The following is a 16,076-nucleotide window of genomic DNA, read 5'->3' on the forward strand; positions in this document are numbered from 1 at the left end:
TTATTATTATTATTATTATTATTATTATTATTATTGGCATTGTTCCTTTCTTTGCATTAAGTCTACTCTTATCTTATCATTTTGTATGCCGTTGATGCATGTAATTAAAAGTCCACCACAACAGTTAAACGGGTATAAATTAGATTTAATTGTATTATCACTCAGCGGATACAGACAAAACTAGTGTGTAGGTCATGCTACACTTGATTACTTTATTTAGCATTGGCTCACGGGCAAGTTTCATGTTTTGTAATCTGTGTCTTCCATTTTATGTAGATTCTACAGGCGTAAATGAATGTCTCAATACGCCTTGCGGTGGAGGCCAGTGTATTAACACACTTGGATCGTACATCTGCAACTGTGGTAGTACCGGATTCACGGGAAAACATTGTGAAACAGGTATCAAAGTGTTACTTTGCGACTCCCCTGTTACTCTGTGTCTCCCTGGTTTCTCTGTGTCCCAGGTGTTACTCTGCATCTACCATGTTACTTTGTGTTTCCCGTGTTACTCTGTGTCTCCCATGTTACTCTGTGTATCCCTTGTTACTCTGTGTCTCCCATGTAACTCTGTGTTTCCTGTGTTACTCTGCGTCTCCCTTGTTACTCTGTGCCTCTCGTGTTACTCTGTCTTCCTTGTTACTCTGTATCTCCCTTATTACACTGCATCTCCCTTGTTACTCTGTGTCTCCCATGTAACTCTGTGTTTCCTGTGTTACTCTGCGTCTCCCTTGTTACTCTGTGCCTCTCGTGTTACTCTGTCTTCCTTGTTACTCTGTATCTCCCTTATTACACTGCATCTCCCTTGTTACTCTGTGTCTCCCATGTTACTCTGTGTTTCCTGTGTTACTCTGTGTCTCCCTTATTACACTGCATCTCCCTTGTTACTCTGTGTCTCCCATGTTACTCTGTGTTTCCTGTGTTACTCTGCGTCTCCCTTGTTACTCTGTGCCTCTCGTGTTACTTTGTCTTCCTTGTTACTCTGTGTCTCCCTTATTACTCTGCATCTCCCTTGTTACTCTGTGTCTCTCGTGTTACTCTGTCTCTCTTGTTACTCTGTGTCTACCGTGTTACTCTGTGTTTCCTGTATTACTCTGTGTCTCCCTTGTTACTTTGTGTCTCCCTTGTTACTCTGTGTCTCTCGTGTTACTCTGTGTCTCTCGTGTTACTCTGTGTCTCCCTGTGTCTCTCGTGTTACTCTGTGTCTCCCTTGTTACTCTGTGTCTCTCCTGTTGCTCTGTGTCTTCCTTGTTACTCTGTGTCTCCGTTGTTACACTGCATCTCCCTTGTTACTCTTTGTCTACCGTGTTACTCTGTGTCTCTCGTGTTACTCTGTGCCTCCCTGTGTCTCTCGTGTTACTCTGTGTCTTCCTTGTTACTCTGTGTCTCTCCTGTTGCTCTGTGTCTTCCTTGTTACTATGTGTCCCCCTTGTTACACTGCATCTCCCTTGTTACTCTTTGTCTACCGTGTTACTCTGTGTCTCTCGTGTTACTCTGTGCCTCCCTTTGTCTCTCGTGTTACTCTGTGTCTCAGTTGTTACTCTGTGTCTCTCGTGTTACTCTGTGCCTCCTGTGTTCTTCGTGTTACTCCTGTGTCTTCTCTTGTTACTCTGTGTCTCTCCTGTTGCTCTGTGTCTTCCTTGTTACTATGTGTCCCCCTTGTTACACTGCATCTCCCTTGTTACTCTTTGTCTACCGTGTTACTCTGTGTCTCTCGTGTTACTCTGTGCCTCCCTTTGTCTCTCGTGTTACTCTGTGTCTCAGTTGTTACTCTGTGTCTCTCGTGTTACTCTGTGCCTCCCTGTGTCTCTCGTGTTACTCTGTGTCTCAGTTGTTACTCTGGGTCTCTCGTGTGTTACTCTGTCTCTCCCGTGTTACTCTGTCTCTCCCGTGTTATTTTGTCTCTCCTGTGTTAATCTGTGTCTGTCATTTACTCAGTGTCTCCCTTGTTTCTTTGTGTCTTCCTTGTTACTCTGTGTCTCCCTTGTTACACTGCATCTCCCTTGTTACTCTGTGTCTCTCGTGTTACTCTGTGCCTCCCTGTGTCTCTCGTGTTACTCTGTGTCTCAGTTGTTACTCTGGGTCTCTCGTGTGTTACTCTGTCTCTCCCGTGTTACTCTGTCTCTCCCGTGTTATTTTGTCTCTCCTGTGTTAATCTGTGTCTGTCATTTACTCAGTGTCTCCCTTGTTTCTTTGTGTCTTCCTTGTTACTCTGTGTCTCCCTTGTTACACTGCATCTCCCTTGTTACTCTGTGTCTCTCGTGTTACTCTGTGTCTCAGTTGTTACTCTGGGTCTCTCCCGTGTTACTCTGTGTCTCCCTTGTTACACTGCATCTCCCTTGATACTCTGTGTCTACCGTGTTACTCTGTGTCTCTCATTTTACTCTGTGTCTCCCTTGTTACTCTGTGTCTCCCTGTGTCTCTCGTGTTACTCTGTGTCTCCCTTGTTACTCTGTGTCTCCCTGTGTCTCTCGTGTTACTCTGTGTCTCAGTTGTTACTCTGGGTCTCTCCCGTGTTACTCTGTCTCTGTTTGAATACGGAGAATAAAAGTACCACAGTGTCAGACAGCCAAACCTGCTCCACACGTTCTCTGGATGTATATTCAACCCAATATTAGAGCTGTTCCATGTGTATTCCTATATGTGTTTATAATTTTGTCTTGTTCCTTACAGAGAACAATGCATAGCTTAATTGCTCACTCAAAGTTCACAGGGTTAGGTGAGCCAGCCTCCCTTTATCCCCTGTGGGTTATATTTTATAAAAAGGAGTGCAAAAAGATAATCTATTGCTTTTAAAATGTTTTAAGAACTGTCTATTGAATTTAATTACATTTATGTTTTGAGTTGAATATAATATTGTTTATCATATTTCCTTGAAAAAAATAGATTGTTTAATATAATCATTTAAATTTGAAAAAAAAGAAATAATAGTAATATGTTTAAAGTGCAAATTTTACTTTAAAATGTATGAATTTATGCAGAATTGAACTATCATATTATTGGGAAATCTTAATTATATTGGAAAGTCTCAAAATACATTTTATTGGCCATACCTTCCAGCGACATGTTGATCTTTTCCCTGGGGCACCTCAAATATAATAGTATAGTATCACAGGATAAGAATATTCATTGTATGTTTTAGATATTTTGTAGTTTTTACATTGAAAATATAGCAAGAAGGTGTTATATCACCTCATTCTTATTTCACATTGATAATGAAGAATAAAAAGAATAATATAATGATGATACTATCCCATCTTTTCCCAGATGTCAATGAGTGTTTGGTGAGTAACCCTTGCCTCAATAACGGAAGATGCTTGAACACGATTGGTTCTTATACTTGTGACTGCACTGGTACGGGATTCTCAGGAAAACGGTGTGAATTGTTTGGTAAGGCATAAAGCAAGCACAATTCATTTTACTTTTGATACCAACTTGAAGTTTATGAAAGATGCAGTGGTCACTAAACTGTGACTTACTGATTTGGGATTGATTCCTGTGCTTAAAGCCACAAAGTAATAGTTCTTTTAGCCCATCCAATTGTTATAAGAAACGCAACATTCCATTATAGACTAGAACCACCTGCTATGGTGGGGTTTTTGTAACCAAAGATAGAACTTCATAAATAAACAAATCTGACATCTCTAAATTCGTCAAAAATCAAGCAATTCTATAAAGGAATAAGAGTGTCTACCTCTTTGAAATTTATTCAGATAATTTATCGGGTGTGAGAAAAAAAAGCGGGATTAGTTTAGAAGCCTGTAACTGCCAGACCATAACTGATGCAAGTCTAAAATTTCACAACAATTAAACTAATTTATTGACTTTATGTACACAATCTTTTTTGAAAATATATTGAAAAATATTAATTTGATATTGTTTTAACAGACACCTCAAATTTGCCATGTCGAAGATTTTGACATAATTCTTAAATTTTAATTTGATCCGTGGATCCTCCATTTTGCTTTATGACTTGCTTAGCCATTTTTCCCCTGATCCAATTGATTGTCTATTCTCGTATATTGTGATCCCGTGCATTTTGAATTGACTCTTTTAACTCTGCTTCTGTGTAAACAGTTGTACAACCCTTATAAACCATTTTGGACATCAATGATAAAATGCTGTATTCTGTTAGATTCAAGTCAGGACTCATTGGAGGCCATTCGTCTTTAGAAATAAATCGAATATTATATTTGCCCACCCTGAAAATTATGACGCATTGTTAAAACAAATAGAAACTGATTCCAGACTTGTCCCGATTGGTCATTTGTTTTTCAATTAGATGTGGCAACTTCTTACACTAGTAACACTGCACTTTCGATATCATGATTTTTATAAAACGTTGGTATAACCGGTATAGTTTTTTAACCAATAGAACCTTTTTATTAAACTTGGCAATAATTTTCTTAAGGTTTTTATTCTTGTTGCTTTCTGATTTCTGATTTCTATTTCGTATAAAAACAGCGTCATAATTTCTTCCATTTTTTTTTCTCGCACCCTATACATAAGTTTTTTTCTTTTCTAAAACTCAGAAGTCTCTCGAACACTGCTTATTCTTTTTAATTGAAAATCTGGGAACAGTCACTGGTGCAAGATAAAAATCTGAGGATGCGTAAATGATATTGTGGCAATCAAAACAGAAGGAAATATACAAGAAAAAATAAAATCCTTTCTCAACCTTTCCCTTTCAAGAACCTAATTTTTGGAATTATTTGTTCTTATATTGTGAGGCCCATTGAGTTTGGTATATCCACTGAAATGCCAAATACAAGGGTTCAAATATTTATATCTTTTAAAATGGACAATACCAAGATAGAACTAATTTTTTGTCACTTTACACCATGATATTTAGGTCCATAAGTAAACTAGTAAGAAATAATGAATTCAAGTAAACAATATCAACCAAGATATACAAATATAATGGAGGAAACATTAAGGATATGCAAAGATAATAGCATGAGCTATTATATTTGTCTTTTGTATATTAGTGTTTTCCATTAATGATGACTTGTTTGAGAATGAGTTGTCAAAGGATATTCTTCCCTCAACTCTTTATGGCCTTAGCCATTTGAAAAATCAAATGAATTAAAATGAAAATTTCCCTTCATTAATCCCTAAAGGGAAGGGTTTATTTTGAGTAAAGACCGAAGAAGCCTATGTGTAAACCACAATGCAAAACTGCGTTTATTGATTTGTATGGCTGCAGTTATTGAACTTTAATGGCTGGGTAAGAAGTTGCAAACTTTAATCAAATTTGCTGTTTGATCTAGATGTTTAACATTTTTAGAATCTTTTTAAAAAATGTTTACCATATTATTATATTATTATTATAAAATTAAGTAGACATGGTACAGGCTGACAGGCTTCTGTTGAAATAGAAAGTCAGGCCCATTCTTATATAGAGTGAGTAAATTTAGTCCTTTATTGGACCAGTAAATGACTTTCTAGTTTAAACCTGAGCGATGCAAGTGACTAAAAATGGTTCTTATGAGCTTTTCTAGTCTCTGACTCTGTGAGCTTCCGCCTAGAACTGGTCGTCGGAGGAACCTTGACTAAATTGGTCATTTTGTGCTGATCAGATATTAGTCATCATGGGTGTCCAATTCAAATGACTTAATTAGCACCACATCCAGTTTTGATTTGTTATATTGTGTTTTTTTAAAACCTCAATTGGCCATAATCATATGAGGAATCAAGTCAGTTGTAATCAACATGCTCGCTTCCATTTGATTTGTTAAGACAAGGATATATTAAACCAAATAAAATCAAACAAAAAGAAACAAAACAGAACATGTGTAACAGATGGACCTCACAATTTTCACAAATTTCAGTCAGTCACAGTAACAGCAGAATACCTTTCTTCTCCATTATACTTATTATTCGGGGATTTTTTTCCTAGAAACGAACGTGTTTCAAACCTCAGGTGACATTTTCACTCTCTACTCCCAAACCAATCAGTTGTTTTTTTTGTTTTGAGTTTCTACTTTTAAAAATGTTTACTTTCGACGATCTGTAATTTTCTAACAGCTTTCTTTTCCTTCTGAATTGAAGCTCTCTCATTCTCACAATAATGGTTACCATTTTGTTTACACTGGAGGTTTCCCAGTTACTAGTCTGGGACTAAACGATGTAGTCCGAATCAAGAAAGTTACCAAGACTAAGGGGTTGTGATTTTAGTCTGTGACTTTCCTAGTAAGCTTACATAAGAATACATTTTTATCAAGTCCTTTACTAAATTCACTATGTATTAGTCATTCTACATTAGACTGGGCCCTGGACTACTACAATGTACTTTCAGCTTGATATTTGGCTGGTCAAGTAGAAGAGTACAAAAGAGAAATCTGACTCGATGCAAGTTGTATCAGGCTTGCTGAATTTGAGTCTGAGTCTGCTTTGAGCGGTTCACCAATTATTAATCTACTGGTTAACACCTACCCTCCAAGTTTACAGCAATGCTTAATGATAACTTTACTTAGAACACGACATGGACAAACCAGAAGGATGTGAGTTTTAAAACGTAACTTTGTGGGTACAAATCCAAGAGGAGAAGCTTGATCATTGGTGGATTTTAAAATTTGTTTTTAATTGTATTTTACTTAAGTTGTTTTATTTTTGTTATGTATGTTATGTTGGTGCAGATGTGCAATCTTAGAACTCACAACACAAACTAAGGTAAGTCTGAGGTTAAAGCAGGTGATTTTTACCTCACTGTATATCTTTAGGAATAGGCATTTTCTATATATATATTTTTACGTCCTGTCGGAATTGGACACTAAACGCTGAGATAATCATGTTATAGCATCATCTTGGTCTGAAAATTATACCATTTTCTAAAGGGATTCATATCTCGTCCTCATTTCTATGCTCACTGTTCCATCATCAGGTAATGAAAAAAAATATTAAGTGCTTAAAGCATTCTTTTCACAGTTGGTAAGTGCCATATTATATATAAGCTCTTTTATTATTTAAAAGATCTGTCCCGTTTTATGATATTATTACAGACCAATAATGCTGTTTCTGAAATATTTATAAATGAAAAGGATATTGATAACTTTTGAAGTCATGCTCTATTCTTATAACACCTTTTAATTGATTTGTGAATTTTTAAATTTCGACTGCAACTTTTTTTTTTAAACAGGTGTAAGGAGTTTAGCCTGCAAAATTGACACTTGTGTGAATGGCAACTGTGTAGAGACGCCAACTGGTGCCAAATGTAATTGTCAAGGCTTATATTCTGGGAAATCTTGTAACGAAACAGGTGAGGTTCCCTTGCCCCATTGGTTGATTTATGCCTGTTGATGGTATGTGCTTCAATCATTGCCATCTTCAGTTTAAGCCTGTTACATTAAACAACCAACTATCCCTCCAACTGGAAACAAGCAAAGGTCCTAGCCATCCTGAAACCAAACAAACCAGCTGAAAATCCAGCCAGCTACCGACAAATATCCCTTCTCTGTTGCTTCTTTAAATTGTTAGAGAGAATAATGCTCACAAGACTATCTCCTAAATTTGACAACAGCATCCCACCAGAACAAGCAGGCTTCAGACCAAACAGAGATACTACAGAACAAGTGCTGGCACTGACATCCTACATAGAAACAGGATTTGAACAGAAAATGAAGACAGGGGCTGTATTTATCGATCTCTCAGCGGCATATGATACTGTTTGGCACACAGGCCTCATGTTTAAACTGTCAAAAATAATTGACTGTAGCAAAACACTAAAACTGTTGAACAAAATGGCCGGAAAAAGAAGCTTCTCTGTATGCCTAGGTAATAACACCAGCAAATCTTGGATGATTAGGAATGGCGTCCCACAGGGATCAGTCCTCGCCCCAAGCCTCTTCAACATCTACATCAGCGACCTTCCTGAAACAAGATCCATAAAGTTTGGATATCGACATAGCCATTGCCTTTAAGTCAAAAAACAAACAAGAAATACAATCAGTACTTAGTCAAGATTCAGATACTCTACACCAATACTTCAAATCATGGTTCCTGAAGATGAACACTACAAAAACAGTGTCAACCATGTTCCACCTCAACAATGCAAAATCAAAGGACCAACTTAAAGTAACTACAAATGACACCATTCTACCCTATGATGCAAACCCAAAATACCTAGGGTCACTCTGGATAGGTCACTGACCTATAAACACCATCTGGAGAACATTGCACATAAACTACAACGACGAAACAACATCATACGGAAACTCGCTGGTACATCCTGGGGAGCCCCTGCAAAAGTCCTAAGAACATCATCACTAGCCCTATGCTATAGCGTCGCTTAATACTGTGCCCCGGTTTGGACTCGCAGTGCCCATGTACATAAAGTGGACACTCTACTTAATGATACAATGAGAACCGTCTCGGGAGCCCTAAAATCCGCACCAATAGCATGGCTACCAACCTTAAGCGGCATTGCTCCCCATCACCTCCGTAGAGAAGAAGCAACACAAAAACAACATGAGCGTCTTGACAACATCTCATACACAACACCGCTCAAACAAGTCACAGAAATGGCACCGATAAATCAAGGAAACCTTTTTATGGCTCAAAATTAGAAGATTTCGATATCGCCGAGACCTGGAGAAAGGAATGGACTGACTGCCCGCCAAAGGGTAGCGCAGTAATCAACGACCCCTCTATCCAATCACTGCCGGGATTCCACGAGCTGACAAGAAAGCAGTGGGTACATGCAAACAGGATCAGATCCCGACACGGCAGGACAGCGACAAACCTGTACCGCTGGGGCTACCGAGATTCGCCCAAGTGCACAGCATGTGGTGGTGCCAAACAAGATATGGACACTTGGTCCTACACTGCCCGTCCACAGCCGTGCCAGGGGGCTATGATACCGTCCATCAAGGAGGACAAAAATACCTGGACTGGAGTGAAACGGTTCACTTGGAGGTGTAACCATAAGAAACTACTAACTACACGAAACAGTCCGCCCCATAAATCCTTGGCATTACTCGTATTTTCAACCCTTGCAATATATTATAAATTGCATTGTATCATCAAGTGTAGCAATGCAAGTCTGCCATTCAATGTGTCCACATATTTTGACAAATATCCACAAACTGTGGGCCTGACTGATTTAGCTTTTTGGCAACCCCAATAGGTTGCTATGATTACAATAAAAGTCTCACCAATCCTGCTCACCAAAACCATAAGAAAGTAGTTGCAATCTACAAAAAAACTCATGAGTATTCTAAACCACCTATAATCTGTTTGACAGAATTTAGTGAGGACTGTGATCACCTCTCTGGCTGTCTAAAAACCACGACAATTTAGTGACCTCAAGTGCATACTGACTATTCAGCAACTTGGTGTTCTATGCATTTCAACTTCGTAACACACAGATCAGATTAATGCTATCATAGCCACACCAATATGACTACAGTGTATGAGATACACCAGTCAGAAATCACAATTTTAGTATAATATGACAGATTTTTGTGATATGCTCTTGCCATTACAACCCAAAAAGAAACAAAACATTCCGATAGAAATGAGTTCTAGACAGGGTAAATAGTTCATGCCGATATTTTTTTCTGTGATAACAATTACATTCTAATACAAACCTATCCATTACAATTCTACGATTTTTGGAAATGATTATACATATATAATTGTGTCTTAACTTTTCAATACAAACCCTAAATTCCAAACTAAATTTTTATCCCAATGCATAAGATATGCTTGTTTTTCTCCACATATTTACATGTTTATTCCCAGTTTGTTTTATAATGTATTTCAGTTTGGTTCTTTTCTATACTTTTTTTCAGCTTGCAGTGTATTCAAACAAAATCCTTGTCAAAATGGAGGATGGTGTAAACCCCTCACCAAATCAACTTACGCTTGTGATTGTCAAGTTGGTTTTTCTGGAAAGAATTGCCAATTGTGTAAGTTAGACTTTATCTTCATCTTATTTTCATTATTATTATTATTAATATTAATAATGATAATGATAATAATAATGATAATGATAATAATAATAATAATAATAATAATAATAATAATAATAATAATAATAATAATAATAATAATAATAATAATAATAATAATAATATAAAATAATAATAATATAATGATAATAATATAACAGAATAATTATATATTGATATATAATAATAATAATAATAATAATAATAATAATAATAATAATAATAATAATAATAATAATAATAATAATAATAATAATAATAATATTATTAATAATTATTATTATTATTATTATTATTATTATTTTATTATTATTAATATATTATTATTATTATTATTATTATTATTATTATTATTATTATATATATATTATTATTATTATTATTATATATATATATTATTATTATTATTATTATTATTATTATTATTATTATTATTATTATTATATTATTATTATTATTCATTATTATTATTATTATATTATTATTTTATTATTATATATTATTATTATTATTATTATTATTATTATATTATTATTATTATATTATTATTATTATTATTATTATTATATTATTATTATATTATTATTATTATTATTATTATTATTATTATTATTATTATTATTTTTATTATTATTATTATTATTATCATTATTATTATTATTATTATTATTATTATTATTATTATTATTGTTATTATTATTATTATTATTATTATTATTATTATTATTATTATTATTATTATTATTACTACTACTACTACCACCACTAGTAAAAAGCCCGCAATTTCGCGTGGAAAGAACTATTTTCATTCGATATTGTACCCACCATCATTTAATGAGGGAAGATTGGTAAACAACATTGTCTGTGTAACTTGGTACATCCTCTGTTGATTTTTCTGTGTGGCCCAACATGAAGTGTAAGCCACTATAGCCTCTGACCCGTGACACAGCAACATACAGCTGTCTGTGTGTGAAAACAGGTTGTGGTAAGAAAATCAACTGCGAAAATAAACATGAAGTAGCAGACGTGAGCAGAGTTGAAAATACGATCCTGGGGAAGCTTTTCGAAAGCTCCTACAAAGGGAAACAACTCAAATAATATTCCCTCAACTAACCCCAAGAAAAAATAAAACCTAGTACCTTTAACTAACCCTAATAGTAATACGCCACGAAGAAATACTAAAACAACTGCACTCCATTGGCGCTGATGAGAAAGACCTCAGACTCATGCAAACATTATACTACACCCAGCAGGCATCTATCAAAATCGGAAACTCTACAGGAAATTCCATTCCTATTAAGAAAGGAGTCCGTCAAGGGTGTGTTGCCTCACCAGATCTGTTTAATCTATACCAAGAAACAATCATGAGGGGCATAATTAATATGGAGGGAATAAAAGTAGGAGGTCACAACATAAATAATATAAGATACGCAGACGATACGGTACTCGTTGCAACATCAGAAATCCAACTTCAAAAGATTGTTGACAATGTGGTAGTAGATAGTGAAGCCAAGGGAATGGAAGTGAATATCACCAAAACGGAATGCATGGTAATACAGAAAAACCCCGAAAACAACAACACCTGCAATATAACGATTCACGGCGAGCAACTTACCAACGTAGAAAGTTTTAAATACCTGGGTTCAATTGTGACAACAGATGGAAGATGTAACCGAGACATACGAGCAAGAATAACTCAAGCCAAACAGGCATTTATTGACCTCGGAAACATTTTGAAAAACAAAGAGATGTCGTTCGGGATTAGATTCCGAGTCTTGAAGTGCTACGTGTGGCCAATCTTGTTATACGGATGCGAAAGCTGGACTAAAAATGCAGAAACACAAAAGAACATTGAAGCTTTTGAAATGTGGTGTTTGAGAAGGATGCAGAGAATATCGTATACTGCACACAAAACGAACGAAGAAGTGCTAAAACAAACATACCAACAAAGGAAACTAATGTCCTTAATAGCGGATCGACAACTATCCTTTTTCGGACACATAGTAAGGAAAGATAAGAATGAATACCTGGCAAGTTGTGGAAAAATACCTGGTAAACGCGCCCGGGGGAGACAAAGAAAAACACTCAAAGACCAACTGAAGGGCTTCACCAACCTAACAATCCAAGAGCTGTTTGAAAAAGCAAGAGACAGGGAGGACTGGAGAGAGATAATTCATGCAGTATCCGAAGCCTGGACCAGGGATGGAACCTAGAAGAAGAAGAATAGTAATAGGAAAAACAAACACCCTATCACCTTTGCTAAGACTAATGGCTAACCCTAATAAAAAAAAATCTTCCGATCTCGAGATAACCCTAATAGAAAAGAAAAAAAAACCATCGGACTGCTTTGCACTACTTTTCAATACTCCACAAATCAAAATGGCGGCCGAGAATCAAAACAATAGACAAATTAGGAAATTTTAAACTTTCATAAATCTATCAAGTTTTGTTCTAGAGTTTTTATAATGCTTCTATATAATGACAAATTGAATAAATGCCTGACAAAAGATCAACGGTGAAAATACAAATTGAAAGAATATTGGGGATGTAGGAGCTTTCGGAATGTCTCCCCGATCCTGGGATCGAGCTTACCTTACAGTACAGTAGTACAGTACTCTGGTGATCATGTTTTGATTGTTGATTGGTAAAATTGAGAGTTTGCCCATAATTCAAAAATAAGTAATATACACCGATCTACTTACATGAAAGAAAATGGGTGTCTTGACCACTTTAATCCTGAGGTCAAATGAAAATCTGAAGCAGACGCGAACAGTATCAAGTAGCCATCATAATATGTCTATTTTTTGGTTTGTTCGGGCGAGAAGCTAGACAGATACAATGGGTACGATCTATATTACATTTCCACGTGCTCGAGGTCATTGGTCACATTACAAAGTAGCTCAAAATGACCCACATAGTGAAAAGTGTTCACATTTTAAGAATAACCAACGTTACAATTGGTCATTTTGCTCAGCATGATACATGGGTATGTTTACAACGTTCAGAAACAAAGCAGCGTGTTTAGATACATTGGGAAAACTCCAATCGTTGTACAGCAAAAATTCATGTGATCGATGAATAGGTTGGACGAAAACATGAATATAGATCGCTCCCATTGACAGATTGCCGATAACGTTTAACTAAATATTTCACATCACATCGATGGCATAAAAACGGCAGTAATATTAGCAGTAATATTAGTTGATGTGAAACTTATTTAAAATTTCTGTAAATCCGAATAACTTAATGTGATCAAGTGAATAATATCATTATGAATGCCTAGATTTCCTGAAAAAAGCCAATCGGACAGCTCCTCACTCAGGAATTTCTGTATTGATGTTTATACTGGACAGATAGAGTTGAGGGTGTGTCCATAAGTTAAACCTGGGTATTATCCACCCGAAACCATCACATTGAAAGCATCAAAGGGGCAATAATAATACTTGATGTCATAAATAGATGAAAACTGTTGAAAACTTAGTGTAGATCTGAAATCCTTAAAGCAATTAAGTGAATACAAATAAATAATAATGTGAAATTGAATGTAAGCTTCAATTTAATTACAAAAACAGATCAAATGAACGTTTCGGGTTTCCCATTTATCATTAAAACAGGATGAATGAAACACCACAGATGACTTCCTGCTGCTGTCATTAATGATTTATACTTATATCGACATCCCTTATTTATTATTTTTTGTATTTATTTTCAATTCCATTGTATTTATTTTCCAACACAGTCTACACGTTTTTATATTTCACTTTCTAAATTGCATTACACAGTTCCTCCCCGCCTCCCCTCTTTTCACTTAATTAATTGCGCACATTTTAGAAAGATCTAGTATTCTATTTTAATTCGTGCTTCCTTACAAAGGAGCATACTATTTCCCGCCAACCAATGTTTTGTTTATTCATCTTAACTACACCACTACCACAGTATCTCATTCATCTGTGGTATTTCATTCATCCTGTTTTGTTGATAAAGGGGAAACCTGAAACATTCATTTGATCTGTTTTTGTAATTTCAATTTCAAATTATTATTTATTTCTTCGAGCATCAAGCAGCAACATTTACATTAAGTGAATACATTATTTCGAATGCAACAATTTGCATAAAAACGCCAAACTGACAACTTTTTACAGTGTCGAAATTGGTTGTTTTTGAGAGTGTTAGTGTCGTCTGTACGTATTTTATTATATCTGTTTGACTCAACGAACTTTCAAACTGACTTTAAATTATAAAAGGAAATCAAGTTATCTGTTTATCTATCTGTAAAAAATACATTTCTAATTTTCAAATCCTTCAGTAGAGTTGTGCGCCGTATATTTTTTTTGGACTCAAATAAGCACAATGTTCTCCACAAGGCTATATTTTTTTAAGAAAGGATTATTATTATTATTATTATTATTATTATTATTATTATTATTATTATTATTATTATTATTATTATTATTATTATTATTATTATTATTATTATTATCCTCATCATTATTGTTATTACTGGGTGGGGTTCCTGACCTCTCACAGTGGGCAAGGAGAATATAGTTTGCCATACTGGCACACATATACACACAGCACACACACACACACACACACACACACACACACACTCTCTCTCTCTCTCTCTCTCTCTCTCTCTCTCTCTCTCTCTCTCTCTCTCTCTCTCTCTCTCTCTCTCTCTCTCTCTCTCTCTCTCTCTTCATATACAACACCTCTTTTTTAATCTTGTCTAATATTTTTATTTTGTTTAATCCTTTTTCAGCTGGAGTATCAAAGCGAGAGTCTAAATTTAACAGGACAGTTGTGCCATAAAATTGTATCATTTGTGCCATATCTTTTCATTTTCTTTGTCATTATATAATTCGCAGTATGCACATATAAAGTTGAAAAAGTATCTATAGTGTGTGAATAAATATTTACTAGTTTCAATTTTATACGATGAATTCATATGTCATTTACCTTCGAATTAATATCTTGATTATGATAAAAACAAAGAGAAATCCTCTCCCAAAAATTCAACAGTCAGGAAAATCTATTGCCCAATAGTATCATATTATTATCATTTTTCATGCCTTGAAAAAGGCCCTTCCAACATTAGTGACTCATGCAACCATAATTTCTCTGTTTTTATGAGTGTTTTTTTTTCAAATTTCTTCATTGCATTCATTTAACACTTTTTTAACATTTTAAACGTCGTATTGTATAGCAATTTCTTTGTTTTACATTTTAATATAGCTCTAATTTTAAATCATTATTTGTTCTATATTATTTATTACATAGTGATATGTTTTTTAATTTCCCTTGACCAAAATAAAGGTTGTTTTTCAAGTACATCTTTTGTTATGTTGTTTTTTCTTGAAAAATAATAGTACTATCATATCTTAGCATATCAATATGCAGCGTGAATAGGCAATACACTTTCAAATGGTCTATAAGATTTTGAACTTCTTATCTTCATATTTTAGAATACATCTATACGCATAAGATTTATGATAAATAAAACTTCATTGAGCATGTAAAGACATTTTAAAAGTAAAAACATTTTTATGGTAATTTTACGCATGACAAAGAAAAAATATTTATCGTATTCATACATCATATTAGGAAGTGTCTCATCAACAGCAATCCTGAAGGCATTAATTGAAGTAGAATTTTGGGTTTGAAATTTAACTTTGTCTTAAAAATTAAAGTGTTTCTTACTACATTTGCAGAGCAGCCCCCAACGAAAATTGTTAATTTACAATTGACGTTTTGTTTTTGCAATTGATCTCATTAACCATGACTTGAATTTGAAAAATCAAATGAAGTTTGTGCTTCAAATGCAAAATTCACAGGATGGGGTAAATGCTAAAAGCGGCTTTTTGGGAGAATAGTAGTAGTAGTAGTAGTAGTAGTAGTAGTAGTAGTAGTAGTAGTAGTAGTAGTAGTAGTAGTAGTAGTAGTAGTAGTACTACTACTACTACTACATACTACTACTACTAATAATAATAATAATAATAATAATAATAATAATAATAATAATAATAATAATAATAATAATAATAATAATAATAATAATAATAATAATAATAATAATAATAATAATAATAATAATAATAATGATGGTGATAATAATAATATTATACATAA

General features: G+C 34.5%; 1 protein-coding gene across 1 annotated transcript in view; it reads left to right on the top strand.

Moving 5' to 3' along the window:
- LOC144968774 (uncharacterized) overlaps window positions 1-15,278 on the top strand; it is a 137,462-nt gene extending 122,184 nt beyond the window's left edge. The window contains exons 53-57 of the mRNA XM_078907431.1: window positions 277-399; window positions 3,265-3,387; window positions 7,136-7,255; window positions 9,789-9,905; window positions 14,710-15,278. The gene's annotated coding sequence lies outside the window, so the exon portion shown is untranslated. The remainder of the gene's footprint in view (window positions 1-276; window positions 400-3,264; window positions 3,388-7,135; window positions 7,256-9,788; window positions 9,906-14,709) is intronic.
- The last annotated feature ends 798 nt before the right edge of the window (window positions 15,279-16,076 follow it).

The sequence above is a fragment of the Berghia stephanieae genome, chromosome 3, assembly GCF_034508935.2.
Source record: "Berghia stephanieae isolate SIO BIC M18660-M18661 chromosome 3, UCSD_Bste_1.3, whole genome shotgun sequence".
Classification (NCBI taxonomy): domain Eukaryota; kingdom Metazoa; phylum Mollusca; class Gastropoda; order Nudibranchia; family Aeolidiidae; genus Berghia; species Berghia stephanieae.